This window comes from Punica granatum, chromosome 4, assembly GCF_007655135.1.
Source record: "Punica granatum isolate Tunisia-2019 chromosome 4, ASM765513v2, whole genome shotgun sequence".
NCBI classification, from domain to species: Eukaryota; Viridiplantae; Streptophyta; class Magnoliopsida; order Myrtales; family Lythraceae; genus Punica; species Punica granatum.
Genome location: NC_045130.1, coordinates 19621675 through 19633566, shown reverse-complemented (window position 1 = coordinate 19633566; position 11892 = coordinate 19621675).

Here is an 11892-nt window from a genome sequence, read left to right as displayed (position 1 = left end):
GGAGGACCCCATGGAGTTCATGAAATCAATGTGGGATAACTAAAATTGGTTATCCTCACTCCATGTGTCCGCCACGTGTCGACCTGTCATTGGTCCACTTGTCATCATATGATCATGCCACGTGTCGGCACATTATTGGTCCACTTTTCATCTTATGATTGGACCAAGTGTCATCACCCGATTCGACCCCCTATACGATCCATTAAATCTAATGATCAGTATCCAATCAATCGGGAAGTTTAATCTCATTAAACTTCCGACGTTTCCGTCTTGCGCTTAACCTCATCCAATCTCTATTAGATAAAGTCGCCTTCATCATCCACCGATTCGGTTGTTGTATGTGATCCTGTAGGTTCCCGATTACGTTGGCAGTAATATCGAAATCTCCATTTCGACATTATAAATAGTAAGCGGCATCTAGCAATGCATCACTGTTATCCAAGCAATCGAAAAGTCAACTGTTTGACGAACCTGTGGACTATGTTATCGTGCAACAATGTCCCTTTGTTCTCTATATCTCGATCAAGCCCAAAGACATGGTCGATATCATCCTCTGTATGGCTCAATCTTTTCTTGGTTCCAAGTAAGTTTGTCAGAGCAAACGAGCTCAATATTTCTCTATTGACTCATTTGGATGTGCGCATACACTTCTAGACTTCTTCCACCAAGGGGCCTAGTGAGATATCGCCCCCGTTACGAAGGAGGGACAAATCCTATCTTAGTCACTTACATTCCTCTCCATGCTCTATAGCATACCCAATAATTGTCTTTATAACCAGCTTGTTACGGTGACATTTGACAGAATCAAAGTATACAACATTACATGTAGGAATCCATAGTGACATCAATTCAAATGATCTCTGCACCATAGTCACTATGAGAACTGCTAATGACAATCTCGTAACGACCCATGTAGAAGTCTCATGGCGGGTCAGTCCAGTACGCATTACCCCTAATGCATACCTGTGGTGTGACTTGATGTCTATACATCCATGACCCGTGGGACTTGGTCATCAATCACCACCACACTGGCCTTGCTGCATTATCGTCATCCTAGTTAACGATAATACTACCAGGGACGTTTAGGAATAGTGTTCATCATTGATAGGATCTCACAATCAAGTCATACTTGATGCCTATCAAACCTACTATCCAAGGACGTTATTGTGTAAAATGAAAGCGCAACCACACGATAACAGAAATGCCTCATGGTATATAAATGTCATAATACGTAATTGATGACAGATTGCCTCTAGGGCATACATCAATCCCAACAATCTCCCACTTGCACTAGAGTCAATCTGGCATCTCACTTATGCCCACAGACCTAGTGTGAACCTCAAGCTTGCGTTATACAAGATGTTCCACATGTGGATTAAAGTTATTCCCATCCGTTGGTATTCTGCATATCTCCACATCTCTTCTGTCTATAATCTTACATATGGGATGGAAGCGCCTGAGTATGTGTTTGGATTACTGATGAGACCTGGGTTCCTTAGCCTACGCAATGACTCAATTGTTGCCACAATAGAGACCCACTGGGTCTGCGATGCTAAGAACCATAGCAAGTTCTGTTACGAACTTCTTGATCCAAATGGCCTCTTCTACAGCATTAGAGGCAGCGATATACTCGACCTCTATGGTAGAGTCGGCTATTGTCTCCTACTTGGAACTCTTCCAACTCACAGCACCTCCATTCAGGTAGAACACATACCCTGACAACGAGCTTTTCTTTGCCTCCATATACCAAGAACATCTCCTTAGTCCTTCATAAGTACTTAAGGATGTTTTTTACTGCGATCCAGTGTCTCTCACCTGGATCTGATTGGTACCGACTCGTCATGCTCAAAGTATATGAGACATCAGGTCGAGTGCATAGCATAGCATATATGATGGATCCAATCGCTGATGCATAATCATGTGGTCCCTCTCCTCTTGAGTAGAAGAACCGGGCCTTCGAAAGGCTTATGTCATGCAACATAGGCAGTGATTCTTTCTTAGAATCTTGCATGCTAAAGCGTTGACGCACTTTGTTTATGTGTGCACTCCGACTTAGGCCAAGTATTCTCCCGGATCTATCTTTATAGATCTTGATACCTAACACGTAGGTAGCTTTACCTAAGTCTTTCATGGAGAAATACCTTCCCAACCAGATCTTCACAGACTGTAGGGAATGAATGTCATTCCCAATCAGAAGTATGTCATCTATATACAACACCAGGAAAATCACTACGCTCCTACTAACCTTCTTGTAAACACAAGGTTCATCTTCATTCTTAATGGAGGCAAACTCTTTGACTGCATCATTAAAACAATGATTCCAGCTCATAGAAGCTTGCTTCAGTCTATAAATAGACCGTTGCAACTTACAAACCTTTTTGACACTCTGTGGATCGACAAGACCCTCAGGTTGTGTCATGTACACATCCTTGAGGAGCTTCCCATTCAGGAAAGCAGTTTTGATGTCCATCTGCCAGATCTCATAATCATAGTAAGCTGCTATTGCAAGCAAGATCCTGATGGATTTAAGCATAGCCATCGGGGAAAAGGTTTCGTCATGGCCAATACCATGAACTTATTTGAAACCTTTTGCCGCTAGTCGGCCCTTAAAAGTAATCACATTACCGTCCATGTCAGTCTTCTTCTTGAAGACCCATTTACACCTAATGGGCTTCACCCCTTCAGATGGATCAACCAAAGTCCATACTTGGTTAGTGGACATGGACTCCATCTCAGATCTCATGGCCTCTAGCCATTTCTTGGAGTCTAGGCCTGCTATGGCTTCCGCATAGGTTGTAGGCTCGTCATTATCCACGAGCAATACGTCATTATCTTGGGTCACAAGAAATCCATATCTCTCAAGCTCACGACGTATCCTACTAGTCTTACGAGGCTCATGTGTCACATGTGCAGAAAATTGTGCCACAACACCTTGTGGTACTTGTTCTACGACCTCACCCGTCGATTGGTCATTGTCATTTTGTGGTAGAACTTCCCCAAGTTCTAATTTCCTCCCACTAGTTCCTTTGAAGAGAAATTCTTTCTCAAGAAATACCGCAGTTTGAGCGACAAACACTTTGCTCTCGGTGGGATTATAGAAATAGTATCCTCGAGTCTCTTTAGGATACCCCACAAAGTAACATTTATTGGTAAAGATTCATTGGGACATTGCCAAACCATATCTCATATGGTGTATTTTTAACCAATTTTGGCGGAGCATGATTTAATATGAGAGCGACTGTCTGTAGAGCTGTCAGCACCCCATTTTGGTCCACCGGCTCTAGGATAGGACATCAGCAAGGCTCCTGACTAGGATTGCAGAACTCTAACAAAAAAGAATGGCGAGGGCAACATATGGAATATTTTGGCACACACAATTGATCCCGAAGAGTGAGACACGAATTATCAACATTCAAACCGAAGGCAGTGGAAAAAAGAGGAACTCGTATCTCTGTATCATTTTCTTCGGAGAGAACGACTATCTTCATGGATCCTAGGGCCAAGTTCGGTATTTTTATATCAAGATTTAATGAGTCGGGGACATTTTGACACAAAAATCACATTGAGACCGCGATCGGGCAAAGATATAAAATTCATGGAAGTTAGGGTGTCCAGACAAGGAGTACAGCAGCTCGAGCATGGGATTCGACGCATCATATCACGATCAATCCTGAACCTAAAAAGGCGAATTTCATATGCTCAACCTAGGAAATCGAGTTAGGTACAATTTTACGGGTTGCTCATCCCAAGATTCAATACGGAGTGAGAGTTACGAATTTTTGAGAGCACCATGCCTGAAATTGTTAAACCAGGATAGACTCTGCCAGTCGAGGGAGAAAATCCATAAAATATTCAATTCTTCGTATTTTCAAGCATGGCCAATGTAATTGGATTTACAATTCACTGAAGATTCAGAAAATCAAGGAAAATGGGACATGTTTTTGGCCAGATTAGTACAAAATTAAAGATTTTCTCACAGATCAGGACCAAATTTCCCGGTGCTGGCCAGCTGTAGAAGAAATTTTTTTTGGGTACTTCTTGAAGTCAAACGATCTTCAAATTTTACGAGGATGTGCCTAACTCATGTAGGGATCAAGGAAAAATATCACATAGACCGAAAGGATCATGAGCAAATCAGCAAAATTTCGGATGGTCAGGTCGTCCCATGGACTGTTGGTCACAACCTGGCACCTTCTGCTTCTTCTGCTTTGGCTAAGCAAGGTGGAGTACAAGAAACCCTTTCCTCCCTGCCTGTCCTTCCACACGCCATCTCTCTTCTTCCTCTGCAACTCCCCAGCAACCACCCCCTCAGCTTCTCCTTCTTCTTCACGGCAAGAAACGTAGCACAGGGGACAGACAGAAGACTGGACCAACTTTTCTGCCCTCTTGCTCTCTACTACACGCAAAGATCACGCCTCCATCAATTCAAGTTTCCATGATCAGCAGCTTCTTTCTCTTCTTCATGAATGGGGATCAAAAAAAGAAAAAAAGAAAAAAAGGAATCAATCGGTTCTTTTTCGCTTTTCCAACTTTTGCAGGTTGCCGCCCTTGGGCTCGGCCACCGATGTCGCCAATCCCGAGCCTAGTCGCCGCTGTTATTTCTGGTCACCGCTATGCAAATCGTTGGTCACCGCCCTGTTGCTGCTGGTCGCCGCTGCTGAGCTCCTAGTCACCACCGCGTTTTTGCAGGGCACCGTCGCTGAATTGTCGATCGTAGCCACGCCGATGCTGGTCGTAGCCACGTCGATGCTGGTCACCACCACGTTTTTGCAGGTCACCACCACGTTTTTGTTGGTCACCGCTACATTTTTGCAGGTCATCGCTATGCCATCACTGGTCATCGCTACTGTCGGCGTTCATGTTGCTGCAGCCCTTTCCCGAAATTCCCCGGGTCCTCGAGACCTCAAATCACACCTTAGGGTGTAGGTACATCATCTATGAACTTAGAGAAGTTAGATCTTTTGCTTTGCTTGCACCTGTGGGGTGATAAGGCGGTTCCCCGACCGACTTGCATGCATTTTTCGTTTATTTCGCTTATAACCCGTTTACTTACACATATAACGTTGCTTGCATGATGGCATGACGGGAAGAGACTTAAGTCGTTTCCTGTGTATTTTTTTTTTATGTTTCTTGCTTTCATGAGCCGGTGCCGTTTTATCGATTTATTTAAATATCATGTTTGTGTTTGCTTGCATGCTTGCTTGTGTTTTCGAGAGCATGGCGGCACCGATTTTTGTAAAATATATGCCAATATCGTGTTTTATTGTTTATGTATGTGAGAAGCGACGAAAATCAACTTTCGGAATTGATTGCAATTGTATTGATCGTTTAATCGTTAGTTACGCGTTAGATTACATGCTAAACACATTATTTTAAATACTTACATGGATTTGGGGTACTGGTGACTATCTCGGACCCACGGGAGCCCAAGAGTGCATTGGCCCTCATGGACCAAACTCTCTTAGCTTTCGAGGACCCGTTATGGTCTTTGTATTGCAAATCGTTCTATTAACCCCTTTGCATTCGAGGCTCAAGGCTACAATTATTAACAATTCCACAAATGGGAAAATGGGGCGTGTCACTCGGCTAATTAAATCATTCTGCTTAAATAAAAATGCACGAATCAACCATTAACTTGTAGTCGCGTCGACGAATCACAAACTGTCGGGAGCCCCCTTTTTTTAAAAAAAACTCACAACTTCAAAGCACCAAGACGCATGACACGAATAGAGTCGGTGTCTAGGGAGCACTCGCGTGCCTTAACTCGAGTTCGAGCCCGATTTGAGGCGGCCCAAGTAAGGATATGCAAGTCTTCTTTAGGACTCTTCGTGTTAAGCGATCTCAATTCTATACGAACACTTTACACGTTTTACCGTTCAAGGGTGTAACCGCTATTTCATGATTCGCCGACATTCTAGGTATTAGGGAGATCGAAACACCTCGATTCATGGTCGAAGGTGGGCAGCCCATTTGGGCGTGAGTGTCATTCGCACCGCCCTCTTCATCCGATTTCGGTATTTCTGTCACCTTATCGTAGATTCGGGTAGCTAGAACTGTTATCTCTATAACAAAACATGCAAATCCTAATTAATCATTCACCCGACCTAACTAAACATTAGACAATGGTTAGGTGGAACTCTAGGTTCCATGTCCAGAGTCAAAACGCGAGTTTGACATATTCAGTGAAAACCGCAGTGTCATTATACACAATAAATTCGAAAATCGACCTACACATATCTAGTCGACCTAGAAACTGCATTCTAGCACATTCATCTTCTTGCCTAGGGTAGGGATATTGTTTGCCAATTAACCCCGGTTAATAATTGGTTAAATCACGTAAATTTGGCCTAATACACAACTTGTCTGTATTTGTCTGTATTTATCAATTTTTATCTATTTTTATTTATATCAATTTTTATCAGTTTTCTTCTGTTGCGGTTCGGGTCCGAACCCATAGGTTACGCATTGCACGGGGTCCAACACCCCATGCACACTGAGTGCGCGCAATTCGAGTGCGGAATCGGGTCTTGTCTCGACTTACTGCTTCGCTCTTGGTAGTGTCTATGTAGAATATGACTCAGATCGGGTAGGTAATTTGTGGCCGGACATGACCCGGGAGCTCGACTGATCCCATGGCTATCACGAGAGTCAAACGAACCTTATGTTTTGTCGATTCGGTTGGACTCGACCCCCGGCTCTCTGAGCCCGCGTTGCCTTATTTTCGGTTTCGATCATTCAAAATCACGCGGTGGGCACGAGTGGAATATTTGGCCTAATGCAAACTGACCGGGCCCATGTACTGTATCGCGTTTGTATTTTGTATTTATTTGAGAGCACATTATAAGGACGTCTTCTGTATTTTCATTCAGTCGTTGTAAGGACTCCGATTGGTGAGCAGACGGTCTGAGTATTTCATCGAAGTTACGGTGTCAAAACAGGTGAGGAGTGTGCAACATAATTCACGCGGTAAATGAAATAAAACGGAAAACCCTAGACAAACAGAGTACCGAAAGGGCATGCGAAATATAGGCTCGCACATAACAGAACCCCCGGATCTAGAATTTTCGGTTCCATAAGACCAATGCCTTAGCAACTAGGTATACCCCGTACCCCTAGACTCGGGTAATTTGCCGGCCCTCGATCTTCGGATCGTAAAATGGCAAGTGGCGACTCCTTCTCACGCGTGTCCGTCACGCGTCCCCACGGGAAGGTGGACACTCCCAAGCCGTGCGACAGCACAAGCATCGGGCCTCGACGAGACGAAATTCGGGTCCGCACAAGAGCAAATTCCAAAAGGAGTCGGGTACGTTCGCATGCCTCATCATAGACCAAACCTTATCTAATAAAGTTCAATTTCTTCTTTCAGCTGCACCATTCCACTGTGGTGTTTTGAGTGGAGTTAGTTGGGATAAAATCCCACACTATCTAAGATAGTTAGCAAACTCGTTGCTCAAGTATTCACCTCTTCGATCTGATCGAAGAACTTTAATGCTCTTACTCAACTCAATCTCCACTTCATTATTAAATTCTTTAAACTTTTCAAAGGATTCAGATTTGTATTTCATCAAATACATATATCCAAATCTACTGAAATCATCAGTAAATGTAATGAAGTAGAGATACAAACCCTCTAGCAAGCTTGTTCATTAATCCACATACATTTGTATGTATGAGAGCTAGAAGATCACCAGCTCGCTCACCCTTTCCAGTAAAATGGGGCCTTAATCATTTTCCCCATTAAGCAAGGTTCGCATGTCTCGATCGATTCTAAATCAAACGAGTCCAATAATTCATCCTTATGGTGTCCAGAGATGCGACTCTCGCTAATATGGCCTAAACGACAATGCCAGAGGTAAGTCGGGTTCGAATCATTAGACTTGAGCTATTTGGTTTCCATGTTATAGATTGGCATGTCTAGACCAAGATCATATAAACCATTACTCACACGTGCACCGCATAGAGAATATTGTCAGCACCCCATTTTAGCTCACCAGTTCAGGAAATGTTTATCAACAGCAATCCAGACTATGACTTGAGCATTGATATGGAATAAGGCTCGACAGAGCAGCAAATTGCTATTCATTCTTAAGTCAACAGAGATAGGCAAATGATTCAAGCATATGACAGAAGAACATACTGAATCATCTAACAACATGCAGAGCTAACAGGGAGCACAGACATCCAAACCGTTGTTTTCAAAATACATCGCCTACAATGCTATTCTCTGCTGGTTCGCTCGACCATCAGAAGAAAGTCAATATTGGACTCAAAAAATCCCTAGCGGTGCCAAACAGATGAAAAGTGTCTTCAAACACATTTCGCAGATCATCTGCTCTATACAGAGCAATTTTCTGTATACAGACAACTTTTCAGTGGGAGTCCAAAAACACCGGTTCACTAGAGAAAAGTTAGTGCTGAATGTCAGATGCAGTCACATCCAACAATTATACAGAGCATGAGCATTGCTTCAGATTGCTCCTCGGAAGTCACGCAGACACCTCGAATGACTCCCGAGCGGCGGAAGAAGCATACCCCTCAACGGAAAAGCATATCCGGAGACTGCTCTGACAGAACATCGGCAATCCAAGTTAGCCATGCATTGCCCCAAAAACAGTAGCGGACATACCTAATTGGGCAAATCAGACTGCAATATCCCTTTTAGTTTCCCGAGTGACCTACGAATGGCAGAAAAGACCATTTTCAACCGAAATTCATAACCGGAGGTCCTTTTTACGGAAACTTGACGCCGGATGGTTGGCCAATCCAGTACCACTTATTCCAAGGCGCAATGTGAAATCCTCAGACGGAATGTCACAACCCATCTAGGCCCTAAGAACAATGCTTTTAAGGTCTCAGAGGCACTTTTTCAATCCTTCGGAGTCTGTTCTCAACGAACAGAGATCGCAGCAATCTCCGGATCATCCAAGCAACTCAGAAAGTATTATGAGAAATCCGGCTTCGGACTCCTAGGATATCTCCAGCTTCACATTTGCAATACCGGCTTAAGGGTCAATTATTAAATCTGATTGACAATGTACGTCAAAACGACTAATTCGGAATGCAGACACGAGATACATTCTCAGAAACGGCTAACTTTGCTCTGACCGTCTAAAACGAGCAAAATCGGCTTCAAAGCCCAAAAATCACACGAACATTCTTTAGGGCAAAATCATTGATTTTGGGCTCATTTGAACCGTTTTCGCACGCACAATAACAGTTCGACGTTCGTTTGAGCCACGACCCTCAAACACGCTATCAATCGAGACCCGAACTTTGTCCCGAACTTCCCTCAACGACCGTGGGGGCCACGGGCTGCCTTAGGGCAGCCGTGAATTACCAATGTTGCCCCTCCTCCATTGGCTTATTCTCCATGCAAGTTGCCTTCTCTTCCATGAAAATATCAAACCAACAATTTGAAGACAACACTCCATCCTCATTAATGCTTCCATCTCTTCTCCATTAATGCAATGGATGAAGATTGATCTTCATTTTCCCCTAAGCTAGCCGCCCCTTCCTAATCATGCCACTGATCAAGCTTTTCTTCACTTAATTGTCATTAAGCTTTGCCAATTGTACGGACCCGAATGTGGACTTTCGTCGGGACTCGCATTGCGCTTTTGGATCGCGCGGCTTGGGAGTGTCCACCTTCCCATGGGAACACGTGACGGACACGCATGAGAAGGAGTCACCACTTATCATTTTACAATCCAAAGGTCGAGGGCGGATAAGTTACCCAGGTCTAGGGATATGGAACACCTAGTTGTTGTTAAAGCATTGGTTTGTGCGGAACCGGAAAGTCCGAGTTCAGGGGTTCATGTTACGTGCGGGCCTATATCCCGTACGCCCTTTCGGTACTCTGGTTTACTAGGCTTGCATGTTTTATTATTTACCGCGTGAATTAAGTTGCGCTCAGCTTGCACGTTTTGACACCGGAAATTCAGTGAACTAAACGATGTCAGTAGAGAAGCTGAGAGAGAAGTAAACCCGTGTATCGGGGAATTGGTTCACAATCTTACGTTACAGTTCATCGAACCATGGAGGTTGAATTTCTGTGTCAACCAGGACTGCGAGATCTTGGATTTACTTTCCTTTGGGCGAGCATTAGAACGATTCGATTAATTCGACTCTCGGACATATCGCGCACCGACTGGAATTCTTACAGAATGAATTCACAAAATAAAATCCTTACAATGCTCTCGAAAACAATAAATACAAATTACAAAAAGGTCGAATTCCAGTCGATTCGCGTTCGGTTATTATTCTGCTTTAACTCACCGTGAGTTTAGGGAAAAGACCGAAGAACTAAAATTCAATTCACTCTTTCACTGAATAGGGCGTTGGACCCTATGAGTGATGATTAGGGTGTTAGACATTGTGATCGATGATTAGGGCATTGAACCCTAATATTATTCGGCCTAGGGATCAGGCTCGACCTGCATGGCGAACAAGTGCAGAAAGATAACACGCAACATATTAATAACAGACAAAGTGTTTGTTACTGTCAAGTGTACGTGTCTTAACAAGTTGTTAATCCGGGGTATTTTGACATGCAAATCCTACCTTGGACAAACAAGCACGTGCCAAGGTTTTAGCATTCGGCTTTGGTTTGAGAACTCGACATCCCGGGTGTCCATAATCAAGTCTCGTGTGTATGTGAATTGCTTTTATAGTGATTCGGTGTTATGACATTGAAGTTACACTGAATTCATCCAAACTTATGTTTTGACTCTAGATTTGGAACCTGAAGTTCCACCTAACCATTTTCTAGTATTTGGTTAAGCCAAGTGAAATGATAAATCAGGCAATTATGTTTCGATACAGAATACCCGACGAATGCCCTAAACTACTCTAGAATGACAGAAACTCATCAGTGGGAATAAGAAGGGGCTATGCAGATGAATCTGCACCTGAACAGGTAGCCCGTTCCTATTCTGATACCGTCGTGTTTTCATCAAACTAACCCCTGGGGTGTCGCCAAATCACAAAATGATGTTCTTACCCTTAAGTTGAAAGTTTGTTTTCAGAAAAGGGAAACAATGCAATACGAGCCACCTCAGCCTGTAACCGGTGTTGATCAATTCCTTGGATCTTTTAGGGTTATGCGAGAACCCCGTAAAAGCCAAAGATTTGGTCGATCTATCCGAAAGTGGTCTAAAAGGAACTTCTGTATTCCGACCTAAATTACCTGAAGTCAGGTGAAACTCAAGTCAAAACACACAAGTTTCTCCTAGATGTCCATGTTACTTCGTATTGCATGTCTCGGGTTTAGAAGTATGCGTATTTTGAAAAGGGTGTCAGCACCCCATTTTAGCTCACCTTTCCCAAACAACAATATCAGCAATGATCCAAGCCACAGCTGACCAGAATACAGAAAAAACGACTTAACAGAGCAGAAAATCACTATTCATCCTCAAGTCGGCAAAATCGGGCAAATGACACATGCATATGACAGAAGGACTCCAGGGGTCACCAAAGGGTAATAGAGTGCCTAGAGAGCTCAGCAATATCCAAAACCGGCATTTTTAGTATATCACACGGACAGTTCTATTTTCCGATAGTTCGCTCGATCATCGGAAGATAGCCAATATTGGACTCCAAAAATCCACTCCAATGCCAAACAGATGAAAAGTGTCCCCAAAGGCATTTTACAAATCATCTGCTCTATACAGAGCAATTTTCTGTATACAGACAACTTTTCAATGGAAGTCCAAAAATGCCGGTTTCTCGGAGAAAAGTTAATTCCAAATATCAAATGCGGCCATGCCCCTCAATCATACAGAGCACGAGCAGCGCTTCACATTGTCTTTTAGAAGCCATACAGACACTCTGAATGACTTCCGAACGACAAAACGGGCATACCCTTCTTCGGAAGAGCGTAATCGGAGACTGGTC